Source organism: Saimiri boliviensis, chromosome 13, assembly GCF_048565385.1.
Source record: "Saimiri boliviensis isolate mSaiBol1 chromosome 13, mSaiBol1.pri, whole genome shotgun sequence".
Lineage (NCBI taxonomy): Eukaryota > Metazoa > Chordata > Mammalia > Primates > Cebidae > Saimiri > Saimiri boliviensis.
The window spans coordinates 61938277-61960181 of record NC_133461.1 but is presented as its reverse complement, the minus strand read 5'-3'; positions in this window follow the sequence as shown (position 1 = coordinate 61960181).

Here is a 21905-nt window from a genome sequence, read left to right as displayed (position 1 = left end):
ACTAGGCTGGGAGGGCAGGGCCACAGTGGATACAAAGTTGAGTTGGTTCCTGCTCTCAAAAACAAGTATACACAGGGAGAAAAAGTATGTAACTACTACTGCAAACCAAAAAATTACTATTTAACAAGGCAAGAGGATAACTGCCATGAAAGAGGTAGAGGTAACTACTGCAGGAGTCAAGAACATGATCTGATCCTCCTGCTACTTAGTTTTTGCACAATGAGTTGCCAAATTAAATTTGTAATTTGTAGCCTTAAGAGTACTTTGTTCTGAACTTGCCTCTCTATGAGTTAAAAGCATTATAATGGTGATGTAGGGGCCAAGGGAATTTCTCCCTCCCTCTCTGAAGGTTTGAGTCTTTAAGGCTACTGAAATAAACTGGCAACAGACAGATTAGCAGGAGAACAGACACACATTTATTACTGTGCACATATGCACAGAAGCCACACAAAATATGACACTCAAAAAAGAGGCCAGAAGATTGAAGGTTTTATACCATACAGAAAAGAATACAGGTTTGGAGCTCCTTGATAGGGGCGGTGACAGGCTGTGGAAGGGTAAGGTATGCTGAACAAAGCCTATCTTGTTATGCAGATAAAGACTCTCATGTAGCAGCCCTGGAAAGAACAGATGGTAACCTATGGTAACAGTTTCTCTGTCAATTCTGTAAAAGTGTCAGGACTTTAGTCTCCTTTTCCTGTGAGTTGATCTTTCCTAGATTTGGATAGGGCAGATAAAGAGGGCTTCAAGAAAGCCTGTTTGCATCTGCTGTTTACTTCACTAATATAGATTTCCTCTACAGATGCAAATCTCCACAAAAGGACAGCTTTTCAGAGCTACTTGTGTCTGCAGCCCCTCTGAATAGCCATACTAAAATATGCCAAAGAAATATATTTTAGGATGGCATATTTTGGTTTCCCACTGACAAACTGTTCAATTCTCAGTTGTTATTACTGCTAACATTAGCCTTTATTACGCCATATTGCTTGCAATTATACTCTTTTAGGCCCACATAAGTCTGTTAAAAGGAAGTATGTGTGTGTGTGTGTGTGTGTGTGTGTGTATTTAGATCCTTTAAGTATAAAAGTTATATTTCTCCTGAGAACTGAGATTAAATCATAATCTAAACATGATTTTCACAGTTAAACCATTAATAATAAAGAATATGATTTTAAAATTTGGGTTTTTATAGTCTAGATAGATGTTCATGTAATAGATGTTCATATAACAGATTTTTCTAGAGTACCATATATTTGTTGTAGTCAAGGAAATAATGTATGTAGCGTAGTCCTGACAAAAGTCAACAACACTAAACTCTCTTCACCAACATCAGGAAGGAATCTGGCAATTATCCATGTATTTAACCAGAACTCATTGTTTCAGAACAGAAAGAGGAACTAGTCTGAGAGGCTGATTTGGGAAATAAGCAGGGTAATCAGATAAACTGAACAATGAGTCTGGTCTTAAAGACCAACTCAGAGATAAGGAATCGGAAACTTGGTGGCTGGGCTGTTAAGAGGCTCTGAATACAAAATCTCCGCTGGTCATGCATGAGTCAGAGATAGGCAGACCAGGCAAGTAGGGGGAGCTCTTCAGGGCATTCAGTCTTAGGAGTTTAGGAAGACAGTCCTGTCTGATAAGTCTTAATGTGTCAAAGAAAAGGCAGAGCTGAACAGTAGTAAAAGTGTTAAAAATATATTTTATTCAAGACTATTGCAATATGGGAAAAGGCACCACAGTATAAAACTGGGCTCACATCCACATAAACCACGGGCAAGTGGAAATTTATAGCCAAGGAGCAGGGAAGCTTGGTGGTGGAAAGAAACCATGAAAAAATTACTGAGAGGAAACATCAGAAACAAGGGAGATTCTGGCTTCACCAATCTCACAGGATTCTTGCTGAAGACAGGCCTGGGTGAAAGAACATCACCTGAGATGGTGAAAGATGAATGCTGTGGTTTGAATGTGTGTCTCAAAGCTCATATGTTGGAAACTTAACTCCCAATGCAACAGTGTTGGGAGGTGGGACCTTTAAGAGGTGATTAGGTCATGAGAGCTCTGCCTTCATGAGAGGGTTAATATCATTATTGTGGGAATAGGTTAGTTGTTGCCTGAGTGAATTTGTTATAAAAATGAGTTTGACCCACTCTTGCTCTCTTGCGCTCTTTTGCCCTCTGCCTTCTGCCATGGGCTGACACAGCAAGAAGGCCCTCATCAGATGCCCCTGGTTTTTGACCTTAGTCTCCAGTACAGTAAGAAATAAATCTCTATTCCTTAAGATTTACCCAGTCTGTTGTGTTCCTGCAAAGCAGTGCAAAACAGACTAACACAATGAGAAACTCAATTATATATTTATTGTCAGAGTCTGTTTTATGCTACTGTAACAGAGCTACATTTATCAGTGAGATAGTGAAAGTGATCAAATAAAGGGGATGGGGATTCTTGCTAAACTGACTGAGCAGTGTTCTTGCTAAAACTGGGTTTTTACATGGAAGAACACAGATGGACCTAGAAGACGATTCAGGAGCCTGACTGAAGTGTGGTCAAGCAAAGAATCTTTATCAAATGGAAGAACAAAGTGTGTCAGAATTTGACAATTAGTTCTTAAGAAGGGTCAGATTAGTTTATTGAATTTGCAAAGGGGAGGTGAGAGAACCACAACTTTTACCACACTGGGAAATGCCTCTCCACCTAAGAGAGGGTTTTTTCATATTTTTTTCTCCTAATTTTCCTATATTTTATATAGAAAGTATAAAATATATGAAAATGTTCAGAGTAAGCATGTATCATTTCATAATAAAAAATTAACAGTTCTCTGTGAAATATTCAAGTGCTGTGTTTTAAAATTAAGCCCAAACACAAAGTAAGCAAAATATCATATGTTATATTTGAACATCATAGCTAAATAATGTTATTTTTGGAAGAACCTTTAGAAATAAACCAATCTAAACTTGTATCCAATTAAGAGAAAAGCACAAACCTAGGGAGTTTATATTTCTCATGTAGTCACTGACATATCTATAACTAAGTATTTTCACTCTAATTCTAGCGCTCTTTCCCATGTATTGTCAAAATTATATTTCGATGAGACAGAGTTTTATATAAATAACTCCATTTGGAATCATTAAATTATGTTTGAAACTAATCTAATACCATTTCATCCTAAAAGAGATTTCTGGAAAAGCTAAGTTGGTATATATCCTTGAAAGAGAATAAGGCAGTAATTTGTCATTAAAATATTAGGAAGGAGTCTGCTATTGCTATATTCCTAAGCATTTTTTTTGCATGGGGGAATGACTAAAATAAAAATAAATTGGTCTAAATATTATTGTCAGTTTGGAAATTAATGACAAAGTATCATCTAACAAAATCTTCTGAATAATAGAAATTGGTGAATAATAGAAATGGGTTTAGCAGTTTCCTTGGTTTTTTTTTTTTTTTTTTTTTGAGATGCAGTCTCACTCTGTCGCCCAGGCTGGAGTGCATGATCCCAATGATCTCAGTCCACTGCAACCTTTGCTTCCTGGGTTCAAGTGATTCTTCTGCCTCAGCCTCCCAAGTAGCTGGAATTACAGGTGCCCACCACTGTGCCGAGCTAATTTTTTTTGCATTTTTAGTAGAGACAGGTTTCACCATATTGGACAGGCTGGTTTCAAACTCCTGACCTCAAGTGACCTGCCTGTTCCAGCCTCCCAAAGTGTTAGGATTACAGGTGTGAGCCACCTCACCTGGGTTTTTTTCTTGGTTCTTAAAAATCCTTTTGACTATGGGAGAATTTTTAGATTGAGTATTCAAGTTTACAGGGAGATCAAAATTGTTAAGGGAGATGCTGAAAATTAAGTTGTATGTAAAATAATTTTGGAAGTGTTATTATTTGTAACTCAAATATATTTTTAGTTTGGCATTCAGAAATATTGATTAAAACAAAAAGTAACTATCATCCACAACCAACAATATTTATTTTTACTAAAAGCTCTGTATTTTTATTCCAAAAATTTCTCTCAAATCTGTCATGTTTCTTTGTCCTGACCTAATCTTTCATCCTCTTTCCTTTGGACTATTAAGAGTTTGTTTTTTCAACTGATCTGTATCTCATAGTGCCCACTTCGGATGACTTGTGTCACAATCAGGGGATCTCAGAGGCAGACCTTGAAGGTGAAAACACTGCCAGTGACTCAATCTTGAGAGTTAGTCTGGGGTGAAGCTGGGTCCAGGACTGAGTCTTTACCGTTAGTTGGTAGGGAAGTAAGCACAAAAATAGTGTCATCTAAGGTATACTTTTATTTATTAATTTTAATAATTATCAGGCCAATGTATTACCTAAGACATTGTTGAAGATGACCCTAGTTGGCATATGCTCAAAAGGAGCAGTTTCTCCATTCTCAACATTCCTTCCCACTCCCACCCCAGGCTATCTTTCCTTGAAGGTCATGATGAAAAATCTTTGTCTATATCCTAAAAGCAGTGAACATTCAGTAAGGGATTCTGAGAAAAAGCAACTGACAACAACAGAATATACACATCTATTCTGGATTGGAATCAGATAGATGCCTGATCTCAAAAATTTCCCTAGAACACTCCTACCTGGTGGTAGTTACTATCACATCTCTATTAAATTCAATTTCAAAAGAAGATTTGGAATTTTTTTCTTCAGAGGCAATCTGCCATCCTACTTTCTCCCATAGCCCCAAATCTTCACATTTTGCTGATCGGGTGATGTTTGCCAGTTAATCATCAATGTAATATTTATTTATTTATTTATACAATCAAATCCTAACCCCAAAGATGATGATATTAGGAGGTGGGGCATTTGGAGGGTGATTAAGTCATTAGGGCAAAGGCCCTGGGAGTAAGATTAGTTCCTTGAGCAGATCCTTCAACCCATGCCACACGAGGACACTGCATGAAGGGATCATCTAAAAGCCAGAAAACGGGTTCTTATCAGACAAAACAGGATGTCAGCAGGGCCATGCTACCTCTGAGGTTCTGGGAAGAATCAGTTTCATGCCTGTCTCCTAGCTTCTTGTGGTTCCTTGGCTTGAAGCTGCATCATTCAGTCTCTACCTCTGTCATCACAGGTCTTTCCTCCCTATGTGTCTCTCTGTCTTATCCTCTTCTTAAAAAAAAAAAAAAAGACAGTCATATTGAATTAGGACCTACCTTAATCTGGTATAACCTCACTTTAACTACATTTGCAAAGACCCTATTTCTATATAAGTCCCTGCTATGGTTTGAATGTCTCCTTCAAAATTTTTGTTGAAATTTAATTGTCATTTTAACAGTATTAAATGGTAGGACATTTAAGAGGTGACTAGGTCATAAGGGATACACCATCATAAATGGATTAATGCTGATTATAAAAGGCCTTAAGGCTGTGAGTTTGATTTTTTGTTCTTTCTCATCCTGTCTTTGCCCTTCTGCCACGGAATGATGCAGTAAAAAGGTCCTGCCAGATGCCAGAGACCCTTGATCTTAGACTTCCAAGCTTCCAGAACTGTGAGCCAATAGATTTCTGTTCATTATAAATTACCCAGTCTCAGGCATTCTGTTCATTATAAGTTACCCAGCCTAAGGTATTCTGTTACAGCCCTCAAAATGGACCACACCACATTATGAGTTTCTTAGCGAGAAATCCAGACATGTCCTTTTTTGTGTAGGTGAGTTCTGGGGGGACATTATTCAACTGAGTATAGACCTCTTTCTGTTTACTCCTTCTCTTTTTACCCATTTATCTCTTCTTAGAACTTTAATCAGTTACAAGATAGGCAGTGAACTGGTTGTGTTCTTACTTGCTATTGATGACCTTTTACAGATCATTCCTTATTATGTTTTTCTCAGTTCTCATGAATTATAAGATCATCAATAACTCATAAAGATATATTATTTATTTTAAACATGCTCATTAGACAAGCTTCATATATTTTCTTGGGCTTTTCGCTTGTCATCTTTAATTACCTTGCATTATTTGGGTTTGCTTGAACTTCAAAGGTCAGTCAATACATTTTTCATGACTTTTAGTGGACGTTTTTAGTTTCATTTTTAGTGTCTTTCAAGGAAGGATAATATCTCCATCAACCTTTTCTTTTCTCATGTTTAAAACAGCTAGAATCCTATGTGGCTTTATTTTTGGATGCAGATATTCATGGTCACCTGAGGAAGGGATGGCTTTGAACAAAAAAGTACAGTGACAGAAGTATGAGATATACACATACTGTGCAAAAATGGTGATGCCATTTTTACATCAAAGTGAAGAAGGAACCCCCTGGAAATGCTTCTCACCAATATCCCCAGAGCTGTAGGCCAGAATTAGACTTCCAGGTCTCTTCAGGTAAATCAAATGAACTATTTGGGGAATTTTTTTTTTTTTTTTTTTTTTTTTTTTTTTTAAGTAACTACGACCAGTGTGAACAATGGACTAGAAGGGAGTAAGAACAGACATGCTTGAGAGGGCACAGCACAGCGCCACACGGCAGACTGAATAACAAACACCAGAGGGACAGCTGTGCCTGCACCCAGGAAATGTGTTCCCTTACCCCACCCAAAAGAAAAAGAGGGTTCTAAGACTGTTGAGCCCTGACCAATCACTTTATCCCCTCTGACTTCCTTAGGACAGACCATCAAAGGTGGTGACGAAAAAAGGAAATGTACTTCCAATTTTCCCAACTGGAGAGAGAAGACACACTTCCCACATCCTGTTTATCTGTGAGGCCTGCCATTTCTATTTTCAAAATATACCATAAATCTACCCCCTATCTTTACCTCTGTCATCTCCACCTTAGGCCCAAACCCTTTCCTTTCTCATTTGGATCATTTTAATTGAGGCCTCAGCTGCCAAAAATTCAGAGAAGAGGGTATACAATGGCGTATGGAGTCTCCAAGATTAGAAGCCCAATATAATGAAGACTTAAGAGATGATGCTTCCTTATTTCTATTTGGCAGTTTACCCACTTGTGTATGCCTCAACAGTCAGAAACCTGGAAGGAGGCCGGGCGCGGTGGCTCAAGCCTGTAATCCCAGCACTTTGGGAGGCCGAGGCGGGTGGATCACGAGGTCGAGAGATTGAGACCATCCTGGTCCACATGGTGAAACCCCGTCTCTACTAAAAATACAAAAAATTAGCTGGGCGTGGTGGCGTGTGCCTGTAATCCCAGCTACTCAGGAGGCTGAGGCGGGAGAATTGCTTGAACCCAGGAGGCAGAGGTTGCGGTGAGCCGAGATCGCGCCATTGCACTCCAGCCTGGGTAACAAGAGTGAAACTCCGTCTCAAAAAAAAGAAAAAAAAAGAAAAGAAACCTGGAAGGAAGAGAGTTGAGTCATACTTTGAACCCCAATCCAGCAGATGTTTGAATTTGTTCTTAGTACATGACTCTGAAAAGTGCTCACTTTTTTCCTGTTATATGCAATAACTTAGTATTAAGTTGGAGCCTCAATGACATGTTCTGCAACTGACAAGCACCTTGTCATGTTATTACATCATTATAACTTTTTCCTCTACCCATAATATATCAGCTTGATAATGTATGTAGAATTATCCACTGTTACATATAAATTGCCCCAAAGCTTTGTGGATTAAAACAAAAATAAATATTACTTCATGGTTTTTATATCAGTAATTCAGGGGTAGCTTAGCTAGCATTATTATTTCACAGTTTTTATATCAGTAATTCAGAAGCAGCTTAGCTAGCTGCTTCTGGCTTAAGGGTCTTTCATAAGGTTTTGGTCAGGATGGGGCCACCATCATCTGAAGGCTTGACTGGGGCTTAAGGATTGGCTTCCAAGATGGTGTCCTCACATGCCAAGTATATGCAGCCTGTTGAAAGCCTTAGTTTCTCACCACATAGACTTCCTCTTAGGGATATTTGAGGGTCCATTCTATACAGCACCTGACTTTGCTTGAACCTAATAATTCAAGGGAGATCAGAGTGAAAGCCACAGTGTCTTTTATAACCTAGTCTTAGAACCTACACACCATCACTCAGTCTATTCATTAGAAGTAAATTACTCAGTCTGGCCCCTACGTAAGGTGAGGAGAATTAGACTCCATCTTTTGAAGAGAGGAAACTTAAAATCTCCACTATGTCTCTTCTCTTTTTGAATTCTGGCCTCTCTTCCCCAATTCTACCCTCTAGGCAATTCCAAATCTCCTCCCTTCCCTCCTCTCCAAACACATGCACATACTAACTTTATTTAACAGATTTTCAAATTTCTTTCTGATATCCGTTAGAATCAGTTTTGGCTGTAGCAGCAGCAAACTACAAAATAGTGGTAGCTTAAATCACAGTAGAGGTTTATTTCTATCATGCATAGAAAATGTTTGTAGGTAGGCAGTCCAAGCCTGATCTGGTGATATTGTTATAGTTTATGACCTTCATTCTCATGGTTCAAGATAATCTGCGAGGGTTCTAGTTGCCACAGGTGAAATCAAGGCAGCCGAGTAGAGAAATACAAAAAGAGTTTAAAAATGTATATTAGCAGTTGTTTAACGTTTCCTGGAAACCTTAGTGTACATCACAGTGCCTCCCTCTCAGCAGTCAGCACTTCGTTACATGCAAATGTATGACATGTAAAATGGAAGCATAAGATGTACAAACTAATATGCAGAATGTTGTCTTTATTTTCAGATATGTGATGGTTAATATTACATATAAATTTGACTAGATTAATGGGTAGATAGCCGGATACCAACTAGATAGCTGGTAAAACATTATTACTGAGTGAAGCTGTTTCCAAAGGAAATTGGTGCATGAGTTGATGAACTGGGTGAGGGAGATTTGTCCTCAACATGGGCAGGCTCCATCCAATTGGCTGGGGGCCTGAATAGAATAGGCAGAGGAAAGGCAAATTTGTGGTTTCTCTCCTGGAGCTGAGACATCCTTCTTCTCCTGTCTTTGGACATCAAAACTTCAGGTCCTCAGGCCTTTAGCCTCAAACTGAGAGTTATACTATTGGCTTCCTTAGTTCGGAAGCTTTTTTACTTTTACTGAGCTACAACATCGGCAATTCCAAATTCCCTGGATCTCCAGCTTGCAGACAGCCTACTGTGGGACTTCTCTGCTGCCATATTCATATGAGCCAATTCTCCTAATAAATCCCCTGTCATTTATCTATCTATATATGTATTTTATTGTTTCTGTCTCTCCAGAGAACCCTAATACAAGGTGGTTATATGCCCAGCTAAAAATCAGGGAGTTTCTTGCTAAGGAAAAAAGGGAGAGTAAATATTGGCCGTGGCTACATATATACTTTCGGCTACCAGGAGATCTGTGAGCCCCTTTTTTCCTGTGTGTTCTCACTGTAAGAAAGCTGGGTTTCCTCAGAGTTGATGATCCAAGAAAGGCCAAGAACACATTTGCAGAGAACACATTTACTCTTTCCCCAAGGGAGAAAACTTCAAGATCTTCCTGAATTCCTGCTCCATGTTTAGGATCTCTGCATCACATGCAGCCCCTTCCTTGGGGTCATGTGTACCTTCTTAGGGTCTGTTAGCATATACATTAAAAAAACATGCATGGATATGGAAACAGGATACTACAGTAAAAACTCCCATTTGAGAAAGGGGAGAAGGAGAAACTGGTAGTGGTCGCTGGTCCATATTAATGATCAAATACCTCTAAGCAGAAAGTACATGCTCCCTCCTAGAAAAGGAGTGCATTTTTTTTTTTAAACAAAATCTCAGTCATACAGGCTGGAGTGCAATGGCACAATCTGGGCTCACTGCAACCTCCACCTCCTGGGTTCAAGTTTCTCCTGTCTCAGCCTCCTGAGTAGCTGGGATTACAGGTGCCTGCCGTAATGCCCTGCGAATTTTTTGTATTTTTAGTCAAGAAGGGGTTTTACCGTGTTCCCCAGGCTGGTCTCAAACTCCTGAGCTCAGGCAATCCACCCACCTCGGCCTTCCAAAGTGCTAGAATTACAGGTGTGAGCCACTGCCCCCGGCCTAGGACCACATTCTTTGCTTAACTATTTGGTAGTCCTCAGTTAAGCTCTTGCCCATTGTATTTTGTGGTTTTTACCTCTGCTTTCTAGAACACGCATTATATTCCATGGCTGCATGAGAAGGGGCCAGGGGCAGAAGCCCCTTTGAGGTGGTTGTTATTGCAGAAGCTCTCTTCCTGCTAGGGTGAATATGGGGAACCAGAAATTGTTTTAGGAGCTTGATGGTCACAGGCCAGGATTGAAATTTCTTTTGAAGAACAATTTCCTTAAAATTTAGTAATCTTCTGGTATATTTGCTTTTGGTTAGTTCTGCGTATGTTAGTAGCCAGAGTTCATGATGACTAGACAATTTTTAGGCCTGAGACTTTCTAGTGTGACGTACTGGCATCTAGGCTCTGCCTATTCTTCCTTAGCCCAAGCCCAAATACCCTATCCCTCCAAAAAGTGTTGGCTATCTTGAGACATTTTGAAATAATAGGCAAAAATCACAATCTGATCTTTGTCAGTGGACTAGGTTCTACTGACCGGCTTACTGGAAAGTATTTGAAAAAGACTAGGGGCCTAAGGTACTTTAATTGGATTAATGGCCACAATTTTTGCCCCTCTCTCTAATCATACTCTTTGTCCTAAAATATCACAGTTTCCTTCTACTCTTGAGGAGCACTCTTCCCAGTAGCATACTGATAAAGTTTTCTAAAAAAAAAAATACTTTATATATTATGTTATAAATTTTACTGAAAATATGTGTAGCACACACTGATAAATAAGATAATATATAATACTCTTTACTGTAAGTTCTATATAGCCAATTAATTCTTACTGAATGCTTTGACTTCCACTAAATTCTCTTATCCATAGCCGATCTACAGTTGTAGTTTATGAGCAAATGTAGTTCTGACATGAATGTTTGTTGATATTCTCATTGTTAGTAAGAGGAAAGTGAAACAATAAAGAGGTAGATGAAACTTCAGTTGTTTGTAAATGAGTTGACATCTTTGCAGATTTGGATAATAGTTTTCAAAGAACGTTTCTTTAAAAAGTTTTTTTGTATTTGCAATGTAATGACCAAAGACACAACACAGTTTTAAGTTTAATCTGCATTGTTTCCTCTACCACTTTCTTAAACTAGTAAAATTAACCAAACAAATCAAGAAAGCAACCCTTCATTTGTAGCTTCTATCAGTTTCTGTGGTATAAACACTCCGATGATGGCTGATTTCAAGCTGCTGGTTTGACACAACTGAAGCATGAGGTAGTGTTTCTATCAGATACGCCAGAAACAAATAGCTTTAAGAGGACAGACAATAGTAAAATGTCATAAAAGAACTAGAAAGTCATGAGTTTTGAGTACCTATTATCTTTGTTTTAATGTAAATTATTTAATTACAAGTACGTAATTTAATTGTAAACAATGGCTGTGTTAACAATCAGCTTGCCAAATTCCTGATAATTAAACAGTAGACCAGTGGGCTGGTATCAGTTGCCTCCTAACAGCACAGGTTCTGCCTGCCCCTTGACCTTAGGCTTGGAAAAGTGGTTGCAAATTATTCTTTTTTGCTCTTATGTTGTAAACATGTGAACCTTTCTGGGCTGTCTGGAAGGATGAGACAGTGGAGGGCAGCCAAGTAGTCCCCTGGTCTCAGCCAAGACCATCCTAGACTAGTAGAGCAGTTGATCCTAACATGTGCAAGATCCCAGCCAAGATAAGGAGAGCTAGATCCTGCAGCTGACTGAATACAGGTGAGCTAAGCCAAGACCAGCAGAAACACTCACCTAATCCACAGATTTATGAGCTAAACAAATGTTTATTTTTTTAAAATTACTGAGTTTTAGGGTGTGCGTATATACGCATACACAAATATTTACACACACACATACACATACAGGGCTATAGTTTCATCCCCTAAGATTACCTCCTTGCAGTCACTGCTGATAACTTCATGTGTATATGAACACTGGTATTCTTTACTCTTTAAAAGCTCAAATACAGAACCTAGTCAAACTAGACTGCAGGCCACAGAGAGAGTACTTCTTAGCACAGCTCTGTTTCCTTCCAACTGTACCTGTAGACTTGCTTATTCTAGCCCAACCCAGCTTTTTAGCCTCAACGAAGCCTACAGCATCTACTGCTTGACTGTCTCCATCAAAACAGTGTGACATTTAACCTTTGATTGGTTAAATGATTGACATTTCTATCAGTAGCCTGAGTAAAGAAGATCCACCCTCACTGATTCGGATAGGCATCAATCCATTCAGTGCCCCATATGGAACAAAAAGGCAGAGGAAGGACAAAATTGGCCTCTCTGCTTGTTCTGGGACATCTATCTTCTCCTGCTCTTGGATATCAGTGCATTGGGTTCTCTGGCCACTAGACGTGACTGAATTACACCTTCAGCTTTCCTAATTCTCCAGCTTGCAGATGGCAGATTGTGGGACTTCTCAACCCCCATAATCATATGAGCCAATTCCTGCAATAACTCTGTGTCTCTCATTCTGTTTCTCCAGGAAACTCCAATACTCCCTGCTAGAGAAATGAATTTTATCACTCTGATGCCTTGTGTCTACTATTCATGAACACTTTTACAGCTGTGATTTTCTTGCAGTGTGCAGCCCAGGCAGATATGTTTCATATGTTTCTCTGCTATTGGAGCCCCCTCTTCTCCCCTTATTCTTGTTAACATTTGGCTTGAATTGCATTTCATATGAACCAGGCCTTACCAAAAAATTTTAAAAATGTCTTTCAGTGAGGAAAGGATACATCCAATGTATAACTTAACAGATGCTATGAGGTAGAATTTTTTTTTTTTTTTTTTTAGAGAGAGTCTCATTCCATCATACAGGCTGGAATGCAGTGGCACCACCTTGGTTCACTGCAGCTTGTGCCTCCTGGGTTCAAGAGGTTCTCTTGCCTCAGCCTCCCGAGTAGCTGTGATTACAGGTGCGCAACATGTGCCCAGCTAATTTTGGTACTTTCAGTAGAGATGGGGTCTCTGCCATGTTGGCCAGGCTGGTCTTGAACTCCTGTTCTCAAGTGATCTGCCCACCTTGGCCTCCCAAAGTGCTGGGATTACAGGTGTGAGCCACTTCACTGGGTCAGAATTCTTTTTTATTTTGATAGCTTTGACTGATTTGATAGTTTTCTATCAAGGAAAATGTTCAAAATGAAAAACAGAACATATCTTATAGAAGGACTCTAAGTCCAATATTAGTGAAGAAGATAAGGATTTCTTCCCATAAATAATGTATTTCTATCTTCAGTCCAAGAGGCATATTCCACAGCACTAATAGAAAATATTGAATATAAATTACAAATACAACAAAAATGAAAGCAAACTCCACAGAATTATGTCAGAAATTAAAAAGCAATTCCTTAAACCCTCAAGCCAGCATGCTTGATACACATTTAACACTTTTTTTTTTTTTTTGAGACGGAGTTTCGCTCTTGTTGCCCAGGCTGGAGTGCAATGGCGCGATCTCGGCTCACCGCAACCTCCGCCTCCTGGGTTCAGGCAATTCTCCTGCCTCAGCCTCCTGAGTAGCTGGGATTACAGGCACACGTCACCATGCCCAGCTAATTTGTAGTATTTTTAGTAGAGACGGGGTTTCACCATGTTGACCAGGATGGTCTCAATCTCTTGACCTCGTGATCCACCCACCTCGGCCTCCCAAAGTGCTGGGATTACAGGCTTGAGCCACCGCGCCTGGCCTAACACTTTTTTCTTTGAGGTGAAGTTTCACGCTTGTCGCCCAGGCTGGAGTGCAATGGTGCAATCTCAGCTCTTTGCAACCTCCACCTGCGGGCAAGCAATTCTCCTGCCTCAGCCTCCTGAGTAGCTGGGATTACAGGCATGTGCCACCATGCCTGGATAATTTTGTATTTTTAGTAGAGATGGGGTTTACACATTTTTAAAGAATGGATACTGATGCAGATGATTTGTGAGCATTTTGATGAGAAAGTGGTATATGCAGGATGTGAAGGATACAGCATAAATTGTAAATATGCTTATCTAGCTAACCTCATTTGTTTCTGTAGAATTACTGGGATGGGAGATTGGATAGATGCTTAGCATATCTCAATTTTAAGTAATCTGAGCAAATTGTTAAGGTATACACATTGATAAAATGGAGAAACATGACAGATAATGATATAATTAGGAAGATTTGTAGGTGGCTGAAATTGTATCCAAGCATAGCAATCTGGCCTCTTTCTACTCTCCAACAGCATCAATAATCATTCCCCATCACTCTGCCCCAACCATACTAAATTACTTGCAGTTTTCTAAACACATCATATTCTTATACCCCAGCGCTTTTGTATACTATTCCTTTGCCTGAAGCAATGTTTTCCTTCTCCTTTACCTCATTCTTACTTGTCCTTTGGCTGTCAACTTAAATTCTGTAAGTTGAAAATGCACTTAATACACCTACCCTACTGTAGTCTAACATACCTTAAATGTGCTTAGAACACTTGCATTAGCCTACAGTTAGTTGGGCAAACTTATATAACACAAAACCTATAAAAAGTATAAGATTGAATATCTTATATTCAATATGTAATTTCTTAAATACTGAAAGTGAAAAGCAATGGTTTTGCACCATTGTGAAGTCAAAAAATCGTCAGGGACTTCCTGTAGTTCTCAAGTAAGAGAACTTGACAGCACCATTTGTCACAGAGTTCACCCTAAATTCACCTGGTAATTTTGGTGACCATCTGCTAGTTAATTGCCTTTGTCCAAGGGAAAAGTAAATTTCTTTTATCTTTACGACAAAAGATAGGTTTGTAATGGAGCCAAGTGCCTACTAAAGTTAGACTTTTATGTTTCTGGGAAGCTGATAGGGATACTATTTTTCTCAATGATTACATTCCAGTGAGAGAGCCCTCAGGTCCTTGGGGAATTCACTTTCTTGGGTTATAAAATTAGCAAAAGCCTAATTTAGTTTTTGGAAAGATTTATAGACATTTCAAAAAGGCACAGAATAAGCTTATAATTAAGTTTCCTAAAGTAGCGTCCAAATAAAAAGGCGTGGAGGATAAAAGTCTCTTTCTCTCTTCTTCGCACCAGACAGAATTAAATAGTTTTATTTCTAATTTGTACTCACTCTTACAACAACAGTGTCAGCATCACCTAGCAATTTTAGTTAGAGATGCAAATCCTCAGATCCCAATGTAGACCTACTCGATAAGAAGCTCTGGGGATAGGGCCCAGCAATTTGAGTTTTTAAATAAGCTCCCCAGGTGATGTTGCCTAAAATTTAAGAATCATTGTAGAGGCTTATTGATAGCAGGCCATGTGCAAAGGATCTGGGGCAGGCCTCCCCAAATTACGGCCTGTGGGCCGCATGCGGTCCCCTGAGGCCATTTATCCGCCCCCGCTGCACTTCAGGAAGGGGCACTTCTTTCATTGGTGGTCAGTGAGAGGAGCACAGCATGTGGCGGCCCTCCAACGGTCTGAGGGACAGTGAACGGTGTAAAAAGTTTGGGGACGCCTGATCTGGGGGAAGGCAAAGGATTTAATTTTGCTTAAATTAGTAGCTCTCTGAGGTTTGCATAAGCACCCATCTGGTCTGCTAGTATGTTCCCTTCAATTAATTGACAAGAAAGTAGGATATCAAAAAGATATTAGATGAGCCTCAGTTTAGCCAAAACAGTCAAACCTCAATAGAGAACACAAACAAAATCATTATTTTTAAACTGTGCTTATTCGGCTCTAGAGTTCATTCTCTAATTTGTGAAGAGTGACCTAATCAAAATCATTTTATTACTAAATCAAATAAAGCCACACAAATGGATAATCAGAAAAGCCAAATTTAAGTGAAACTAGATAACTGCAGTTTTCTCAGATGAACTCCTTCTTAAGTCCACCTGGCTCTCTACTGGGGCCCAAATCTTACGTTTCTCAATTATGTATGCAAACTGGAATCACCTAAAGATACGTTTAAAGACAAAAATTGCAGCGGAGACCCTGAGAGCAGCCAGGAAAGAGGTAGAGTGGATTCTTCCAGCGCATGAGTTTATATGACTGCTTCCCCTTCTCAACAGGAGCCAGAGCCTGCCAAGACCTCAAAGAGGAGAGCTTCAGAGGCCCAGCTGAAGTACTAGGCATAGGGGCCAAAGAGTTTACCTTGAGAAAGGTCTTTATAGTTCAAATTTGTTCCACTTTTGAAGTTGTAAGAGACTTGTTTCCCAGGCCACTGAGACAAGCAGCATTTGTGATGCTACCATGCCTTCCTTAGGAATTCTGCCTGAAGGAAAGCTGGTGGAGTCCGATTTCCAGGGACTCTGAGTGTTCCTGTTACAGGACCTCCCTATGTTTTCATTGGCCCTATTGGGGGTGTGGTGCAGTTTAGCCTGAAAGACTTGGATGTAGAGGTTAAAGGCACACAAATGGAAAATCTAGAATTAAAAGACATGAGGAGCTTTCCATGAAAAATGCCTGGAGGTAGGGAAAATCATGGATGGGACTGTATCCTAGGTGAGGCAGGTGGCTCAGAAACAGAGGAAGCTTGCCAAAGCTGAAATCCAGAGGGTTCTGAAAGAAAAAGATCAAGATCAACTTCCTAGACATGAACTCCAGGAAAAAAATCTGATCTTTGCAAGGGATTTGAGAAGCAGGAAGCCACCGAAGGCTATTGCAAGAAGGAATAATGGCTACAATTATTATGCTGAGCATTACATATTATGAATCAAAAAAGAAGGGATACCAAGCATTAAAAGCCCACACATAAAAGAAACCCAGTCTAGTAAATGAGGAAATTATGCAGGTCCACAGGAAGAAACAGGTATGGATCCATTCCCTGGAGAACATTCAGCAGAAAAAAAAGACTAAAGAGCATGATAAACCGATCAGAATCTGTAATTACTTGTTTTAAGCAGTATAAAAACTTAAAATCACTGACCAGTGACCTTCTGTTCTTCCGTGTAAATACATGTCTTTAAGCAAGTTTTGTGTACCTTCTCAAAGAAAAAAGACATCTATATGAGATATTTTGACTTTCTTCATGTTCTGTCTGACTTACAAAATGGTGATGGTGATCTTTCATTAGAAAATCTTGGTATTCTATCAAATGTATGCTCTTATGAGGTTTATTGAAAGAAAACTTTTTTTGTTGTTGGTGGTGGTGGTATCCTGTAGGGTTTTTACTGTGGGGGAAAAATGCTGCTTTGAAATTGTCAGCAAATAGGACCAAGACTCAATTTAAAATGTGCTGCAAAACTGTAGTTCATATAGGTAAAGTTAATGGGGAGTTCCTTAGGAACTTTTGTAATACTAAATGGCAATAAAATAACTGCTATAACATGTCTTAATGTTTCGTCTTTCAAAAACAGTGTTTTCCTCTATAGTCTTTAGGTAGATAAACTGTCCATGAATGAGAAAGTGATCAATTTATCTTAACATAAAGATTCCTAACTAGGAATTCAAGATGTTTCAGTGGGATGATAACGATCATCAGAATGGCAAACCCATGAACATTTGACAAAAGGCAGTTTCAGATTTTCCTGGTTTCAAGAAACCCCTTGATTGAGAGGAGGGCACGTATCCTCCTCTTACCTTCTTTGGTCTCATAAGAGACTCAAAGAATTGTGAACTAAACTTTAATGATAATGTCTCCAATTACATGAGAAAACTGCAGCCAAAAAATGTAAAGTGTTTTACCTTAAGTGAGGAAGCTAATGGTATTCCATTTAGTACAAAAGAATGCCAATGGATATAGATCAAAGACTGCACCATCCCCATTATTTTTCGCCATGAGTTATGTGCTATTTTATATTCGAATACCATCTTTGGCAGCAAACATCAAACTGCTTAAGCTGGGCTGTCTCCTTTCTAAATTGCATATATTTTTAACACATTAATACTTTAAAACTGGGGTAGAAACTTTAAAGGCCATACCTAAAAAACATATACGCATTCTTTAAAGCATTTTACAAGACCTTAGAATCTGCATTTAGAATTCTTTCTCATAACTTAATGGTGTTTTTGAAGACATACATTTTGTCTTCTAACCTTTGTTTCTTCTAAGCACTACTGTACTAGGCATATAGTAAAGATACACATTTAAGTTTTAAAAGTAAATACTTTCTCCTGGTAGTGTCCAGGCCCTGGGTTCCTCAGACCAAAAGGCGCAATCTGTGACACTGCTGTGATTTCAGAAGAGAAATGAAATGCATAAAACGAAGTAGGTCTGGGGAAGGAAAATGTCACAATTTTTCATCAGTGTTGTCAGACACACTAACCCAGAAAGCTGTCTCTGGGCCTGAACTATACAAATCGGCGTCCAAGGAGGTGTGACAAACGTAGGCCCTTCCAAGTTTGGCCCTGATTCTCAAAGGCGGTCAGAAGCCGTTCTCTAGAAACGGCGAGGCATGATCCTGGGAGGTCCATTCAATTCCTAACAGGTCCTGGGCAGTGGCCGGTTTGCTGGGCAGTGCAAAGGCGCAGAGACTGGCAAGAACAGGCGGTGATCAAGCTTCCCAGCGAGGGTCCGAGTCCAGCTTCCTGGAACTGGAGAACTGGGCTTGTGGGAGCAGCAGTGGCTCGCGCGGGCGGGGCTGCAGCCGCTCCCCAGATACCGGGGTCCCAGCCCAGCTGTTTCCTACCCATAACAGACAAAGGCCCGCTTTGGTGAGTCCACCAAGCCCCCGTACTAAGGGCTCCCGCTCTCGATGTAGGGGACCACCCACTGCTCCGCCGCCCTGGTGAGGCAGCTGATTAAGCCACTTTCAGGATGTCTTTCTAGCATCTAGCCTCGAAGAAAGTCCTGTAAACGGACGTCTGCATCACAAAGTCGGGAAGCCAGGTGGAGTCGCCGTCAAACGTCTCGGGAAAGCCACCGGGCGGGTCGGCTGACTCCCTGGGCCAACACGTTGGCTTTCTCGCATGGCAGCCGCCGCACCCGGTCCATGAGCTCGTTGTCCTCCTTGCGCAGGGGATGGTGCTCGGTCAGGAGGTGCCGCATGACAGCCAGCGTGTCCATCCCACGCCGCAGGGCTCCGCAAGCCCAGTTCCTAGCCGGGTACCGCCCAGCCGCGGCGCTGCCGGAAGTGCGTGTCAGCGCGGGGCGGTGCCTCGGCCGCCAAGGCCAGGTAGAGAATAGAGCGCCCGCGGGCAGGGGCGATGGGATTAGTGGTCGGGAGAGCGAGAGCACAGATAGCTGGAGTCGGAGAGTGGGAGTGAAAGGAGGAAAGCAGGGGAGCGAAGGCCAAGCCTGAGGAAAAAGGTCACCGTTTGGCAAAAGAATCTTACTTCGCGGCTGTGCGCGTTCACTTCCGGAGCTCAGTCCGCCGGGCGGGTCCGCAGGTTCTTAAAGGGAAAGCGTTTCGCTGCGCAGCGTGAAGTTGCACGTCCTCCTCCCTCGCCTCCACGCTCTTCCCCAAAATGCCTTCGAGTCATAATGTTTACGATTCCATATCTCCGGTTCTTATCTGTTTTGCTCAAGGTTCAACAGCTACAAGAAGGCAATTTCTAACGAAGCCTTCCGTACCTTCCAAATGGACTATTTTGGCGGGCTCCCACCCGGACAGGATGCCCCCCATGACTGGACAAGTGCATGGGAGCAGCTGTCATTTGCGGAGGGCCCCTTGCGCCTCACAACGCAGATTATCCAATAATTTCCCTGAAATCGATGCTGGTTTATTTTCCGAAGGCAAATCAGCAGCTTATATAGACACTCGGGCCACAAAGCCGGTGGAAACATGGGAGACAGCTTGCTGAGTGTCAGGTCTTCCACGATGAACTTAAACTTCACGTGGTGGGCAAGCTCGGTAGGTGGGAAAGGCCCGGGTCCAGATGAATGCCGTCCATGTTTGTGTTGATGAAAGGAACGCACACCATTTGGTCCAGTTCAGTCACTCTTACAGGTGCTGGCTATGAGCACTGGAGTGTGCGGGCATGCATACAACCAGCAATTTAAGTGATGATCAGCTGCGTGATCCCCCAATCTGAGTGCACAAAGTCTGTCAAGAACCACTTTCAGGCTTCTGGGACTCGTTTGCTTCCCTGTATCCAACGAGGCATTCCAAAGTTGACTGCATGGATCATTGTATGTCCGAAATACCCACAGTGAAACTGGGTAAAAAGCTTCAGGAGGTGATACCGATGTGTATAGTTTAGGAAATAACACCCAATACTTTGAAGAATTTAATCTGTGGCTTTTTAGAGATAAGAATACTTTGACAGTTTTCATTTGTCGTTTACATGGATATGTTATGTTTGATTCTGACTTTTAATTAATTTGGTATTTTACTATGGAAACAACTTTATATTAATAAAATAATGCATTTCCAAGGTTATATATTGTGTTATAACAGTTTCAAAAGCAAAATAAGATATGCTTTGATATCAATTATTAAAACTTGTATTTTGAGAAAGAACTCAGTCATACTCAAGTAGTTATCTTTGGGTGGTGGATTGTGGAAAAATTTTACTTTATACATTTCTAAGTTTTTGAAGTGTCCATATTCATTTTATAATTATAGAGACAAGTCATTAAATCCAAAAAACAAAACTTAAGCTTAACCAACTAGAAACTGTCAACCAACTCCTAACTAGGGACTTTCCTCTTTAACCAACCAAATATTTTGTTTTGTTTTGTTTCTGCAAACACCTTACAAAAGTTTTCTCTTTTTGCACCTACAGTGGAGTACCGGACTGCTTGTGGTCTAGTGCTGACTGATTCATGAGTCACTATATGCTCAAATGAACTCTTTACATTAAAAAGTACATTAAATGAAAGAAAAACTTAAGGAAATAGAAATGCTTTCAATTTAACAAATGCTTAAATGGAAGACGGGATGCATGCAGCAGTTAAATAAGACTGCGTTTCAGATTGAGACTCAATCTGAAGAACATGTAGTATATGCCTATTCCTTTATAGCTAGAAATTATTTTCTTTGTTGAGGAAAACGAAACGTGTCATTATATTCAATCTTCTAAAAAAGGAAAGCCATTTACCGAGTCAATATAAGTTTTTTTCTTTTTCCTTTTTTTCTTTTTTTTGAGACGGAGTCTTGCTCTGTCCCCAGGCTGGAGGGCAGTGGTGCAGTCTCAGTTCACTGCAACCTTGGCCTTCCAGGTTCAAGCAATTCTCCTGCCTCAGCCTCCTGAGTAGATGGGACTACAGGTGTGCACCACCACGCCCAGAGAATTTTTGTATTTTTAGTAGAGACAGGGTTTCACCATGGTGGCCAGGATAGTCTGGATCTCTTGACCTCATCATCCGCCCGCCTCAGCTTCCCAAAGTGCTGAGATTACAGATGTGAGCCACTGCGCCGGGCCTGAGTCAATATAATTTATGGAATTTATCAGGAGCTAAAAGTAGTATCAAAATGCCACTTAAATCTTACTTTGCCCTTTATAATTTATAGGAAATATAAAATTTAGGAACCCAAGTATAAGGCTAGGCAGTCATGCTCAAAATGCTCAGGATGTGCCTGCCATTGACTAATGATAGCTACATATATTCTTTTGCATGTATATATTAGAATACAAAATTTTAAAACATGTTCCCTGATATGTCCATAGATATGCAATGTTTATTTTTAAGCAATGAAACATAATAATGCAAACACCCCTGAATCTAAGACCCATATGGAAACCTAGATTGTTGAATTTACTGTTATTCCCCCATCCCATCTTCCCAGAGTTAACTACTAACCTGAGATTTTGGGTTAATTATTATCATGCCTGTTTTTTTTTTTTCTTAAGTGTAGTTGTATATCTATCTATCTATCTAGATCTATATATATGTATATACTTAACATTGCTTCTCCTTCATTCTTTCTATTTTCTTTGGCTGAAGCTCATATTATCAGTACATTAGATCTTATTCCAATCTATCTTTCTCTTAATTTCCCACAGTTACTAGATGCTTATCTCTCTGCTGCTTTTGGGTAAATATTTGAGCTAGCTTTCATTTCAGTTATATTATCTACAGTTTCTTTAAATTTGCTGTTTAACCTATCCATTGTA